At 46.4% G+C, this 4,542-nt stretch overlaps 1 non-coding gene across 1 annotated transcript; it reads left to right on the top strand.

The window, feature by feature from the left end:
* The first annotated feature begins 1,187 nt into the window (after window positions 1-1,187).
* LOC116547309 lies at window positions 1,188-1,294 on the top strand. The gene has a single exon (XR_004267023.1). It is a non-coding gene; the product is annotated as a U6 spliceosomal RNA (small nuclear RNA).
* The last annotated feature ends 3,248 nt before the right edge of the window (window positions 1,295-4,542 follow it).

The raw sequence follows: 4,542 nt of genomic DNA on the forward strand, positions 1-4,542 counted from the left end.
AAGGTGCAGGGCTCAGTGGCTCACGCCTGTAATCCCAGCACTTTGGGGGGCTGAGGTGGGTAGATCACGAGGTTAAGAGATTGAGACCATTCTGGCCAACGTGGTGAAACCCGGTCTCAATGAAAAATTTGAAAATCAGCCAGGCGTGGTGGCATGCACCTGTATTCCCAGCTACTCAGGAGGCTAATGCAGGAGAATCGCTTGAACCAGGCAGTTGGAGGTTGCAGTGAGCCGAGATCCCACGACTGCACTCTAGCCTGGTGATAGAGCGAGACTCTATCTCAAAAAAACAAACAAAAAACAAAACAGAGGCAGGCACAGTGGCTCTGAAGTTCGGTTTTCCACCTGTGAAAATGCCAACAGAGGCTGGGCGTGGTGGCTCACGCCTGTGATCCCAGCACTTTGAGAGGCCAAGGCAGGCAGATCACTTGAAGTCTGGCCAACAAAGTGAAACCCCATCTCTATTAAAAATACAAAAATTAGCCAGGTGTGATGGTGGGCACCTGTAGTCCCAGGTGCTCTGGAGGCTGAAGCAGAAGAATCACTTGAACCCAGGAGGCAGAGGTTGCAATGAGCCGAGATTACACCACTATACTCCAGCTTGGGTGACAGACCTAGACTCCATCTCAAAAAACACACACATACACCACACACACACATACATACATACACACGCACACACACACACACACAAAGAAAAAAAGGTAGAAAGCAATAAAGCAAGCATATTTTGCAGGAATCCGGAGAATGCTGTCAAGCAAACACTGTGTGGGAGCTTCAGTGGTTTCATGTCTCCTTTGATTCTCTTTACAGCCTCCCATTATTTCTGGGCTGGGGAATGGCGTGTCTCTCATGCCATGGGTGTGACTAGTTGGGGGATAGGCATTGTTATGGTTTTACATATAAGTAGATGGCTTCAATATACCATTATTTTTGGGGGGATGAGCAGTGGGTCTTCCAGATTTCCTCTTCCTACCAATGTAAGTATCAGTCTCAATCTGTTTCAGCCATTTCTCTCAAGATAGCTGACTGTCTCTCTGTTCAGCCAGCTTCTGGCCTGGGGACTGGGGCCAAGACCCTGGAGTGAGCCAAGAATTAGACAGGTGGTGTCAACAAACTAGCAAGGAACCCCATGGCCAAGCTTGGGAGTCCACCTGCATGAAAAATGCTTTTAAAAGTTAATTTAAGTGCTCGCTTTGGCAGCACATATACTAAAATTGGAAAGACACAGAGAAGGTTAGCATGGCCCCTGCACAAGGACGACACGCAAATTCGTGAAGCGTTCATATTTTTTATTTATATATAAAAAATTAAAAAAAAAAAAGAAAGAAAAGCTAATCTAAATACCTCTGGGTGTTCAAGAGCTAGTTTCTGACTTCTTTGTCCTATGTGATTCTCAAAGTTGGTGATAATACTTGGTATTAGGACAAAGGGAGTCTCCTTCATAAACATGCCTTCAGACCAGGGGATTGCCCTTAGTAAAACTGAAAGCAGTGATTCTCAACTAGAGTGAGACACTGGAATCAGCTGGATTGGAAAAGCCACACCCCTATGCTCAAAGATTCTGATTCTGGGATGGGATCCGGGCATCAGAATCCTTTAAGGGTCTTAAAGGTTGGACCCCTGGATGAGCGTCAACAGAATGCATGGGAGTTCCGCATTGACTTCCTATGCCCCATTTAGTAATTACACCAAAATGGCAGCAGTGCTTAAGAACAGATTTGACCCTTCTCAGGAAGGTCTGAGCAAGCAGGGAGGCAGCAGATGCTTCCCCAGGAAATGAATTCATGGCATGGCGAGGGGTGTGTGTTTTGCAATCAGTCTGGCAACAAGATCAGAGCTCTGAGGCACATCGAAACATTGGGCAGGTGCTCCCTTTCACTCTTCTGGCAGGTTCCAAGAATTTGCTTTCTTCTTCAAACTGAATTAAGCCCTGAGCTGACAGACCTGCGAACATTCAAAGTTGACCATCTGATTTCATATATGAACTTGAAGGAGAAAAATAACCAAACCAGCTTTTGTTTTGAAATGAACATGATAGGGGAGGGGTGGAGTTGGGGGATATTACTAATGGCACCTAACATTTTTAGCACGTTCTGTTTATTTATTTTTGAGACAGGGTCTTGCTCTGTTGCCCAGGCTGGAGAATAATGGTGTGACCATGGCTCACTGCAGTCTCGACATCCTGGGCTCAAGCAATTCTCCCACCTCAGTCTCCCAAGTAGCTGGGACCACAGGGGCATACCATCCCCTACCCCCAGCTAATTTCTGTATTTTTTGTAGAGATGGGGTTTCACCATGTTGCCCAGGCTGGTCCTGAACTCCTGGGCTCAAGTGATCCTCTTACCTTTCCCTCCCAAATTGCTGGGATTACAGGTATATTATAAATCTACATCATAAAATGCTTTACTTTCATTATTTCATTGGCTCCTACCATGAGCTCTACAAGACAGGGAGGACTGCCATTCTACAGATGAAGAAACTGAGACTCAGCCTGAAAACCAGTTGATTCTACTATAGACTTATTCCAAAGCCATGGCAAACCCGAGTGATTGCTCCAACCACCCTGGCACAGGTGGGGTTGTATGCCTCAGCCTACAACTTGTTTCTACCCGAAAGCTGGGCTTTCAAACACAGTTTATTTATTTATTTTTTTTTTTTGAGACGGAGTTTCGCTCTTGTCGCCCAAGCTGGAGTGCAATGGTGCGATCTCGCCTCCCGGGTTCAAGTGATTCTTCTGCCTCGGCCTCCCAAGTAACTGGGATTACAGACGCACGCCACCATGCCAGCTGTTTTTCTGTATTTTTAGTAGAAACAGGGTTTCCACCATGTTCGACAGGCTGGTCTCGAACTACTGACCTCAGGTGATCTGACCGCCTCGGCCTCCTGAAGTGCTGGGATACAAGCGTGAGCCACCTTGACCGGCCCAGAAACACATTTTTTTTTTTGGCTCCACTTCTGCTTTACAGATTAGGTAGATAATGCTTTCCTAATGATTTTGTTGATTTTGGCTGCCACTGATACATAGCTCAAAACAGATCCTCCAGTGAAACAATTTTAGCAAGTTGTGAGAGTCTCCCTCCTTTTCTACTTTATTTGCAGGGTCCACTCACAATGTTTGTAACCTGCACCTCCTTACTGGGGTTAGCCGGTTGATTTTGGCATTGCCTGATTTTGACTCTCAGGGGAAGAAGGGAGGGAATGAATCTCACCAGACACCAGTTTCCCCCTCTGATAAACAGTAAAGGAATCAGTTTTTGGGTTCCTTTAGGGCCAGGATGGAGCCTCCTTCACTGTTGTATCCCCAGGGCATGGCATAGTGCCTGGCACAAAGTAGGCACCAGATAAATCTTTGCTAAATATTTTGTATTAAACATCCATGTATTTATTTTGCGTTTGGCTTCCAGTCTAGATGAGCTATATCCTGAGAGCTGTTTGTTGGCATCAACATTTTCCTATTTAAATTGAGAACCACTAATTGGATTGTGCTGGTGGATCTGAGTTTAAAGACCACGTGGGACTGGCAGAGGCTGTATCAGATGTCCCAAAAATGGGGGTTTATTTTAACTTCTCTTCAGTTCTGAGCTGTTGAGGGCACTTGGTAAATACTAATGAATGATGAGGCTGGAGAGGATGCTGGGAGTCTGGGATGTGGTAAAAGTTGTAACAGTGCTTTCCCCTAGGGTATCCTGACTCTGACCTTCTGGCAAAGAAACTGGTTCTGCCAGGTGGTAGGACAGAGGCTTCTTGCCGCCCAAACACCCCGGCAGCCCAGTCAACAGTCAGTTGTGTCTGCTCTGGGCAAAATACCTTTTAGGCGCTGGGAGCACCGATGCTGCAGAGAATATGGAGCCTGGGCTCTTGAATCCCAGTGCCCGGCTTTCAACTTCCAACTGTCTGAGCCTCAGATTCTTCATCGGTACAGTGGGGGCCAAAACAGCTCCTACCCCACAACATTATTGTGAGGATTAAATGAAATAATGTGAGCAAAACAATTTAGCACAGGATAGGGGGCAGAGTAAGGATACATTATGTGTGTGTTTATACATTTCCAATGTTATGTGTGTGTTTATGCAGATAAAATTCAGAGTGGCTGAAGAGATGAATTTTTTTTTGAGACAGTGTCTTACTCTTACCTAAGAGCGGTGTCATAATCACAGCTCACTGCAACCTCTACTTCCTGGGCTCAGGTGATTCTCCCACCTTAGTCTCTCAGGTAGCTGGGACTACAGGTGTGTGCCACCACACCCAGCTAATTTTTTTTTTTTTTTTTGAGTTGGAGTTTCGCTCTTGTTACCCAGGCTGGAGTGCAATGGCGCGATCTCGGCTCACCGCAACCTCCGCCTCCTGGGTTCAGGCAATTCTCCTGCCTCAGCCTCCTGAGTAGATGGGATTACAGGCACGCGCCACCATGCCCAGCTGATTTTTTGTATTTTTTTGTAGAGACGGGGTTTCACCATGTTGACCAGGATGGTCTTGATCTCTTGACCTCGTGATCCACCGGCCTCGGCCTCCCAAAGTGCTGGGATTACAGCCAGCTAA

The sequence above is a fragment of the Sapajus apella genome, unplaced genomic scaffold (genome assembly GCF_009761245.1).
Source record: "Sapajus apella isolate SASKATOON/1434 unplaced genomic scaffold, GSC_monkey_1.0 scaffold2631, whole genome shotgun sequence".
NCBI classification, from domain to species: Eukaryota; Metazoa; Chordata; class Mammalia; order Primates; family Cebidae; genus Sapajus; species Sapajus apella.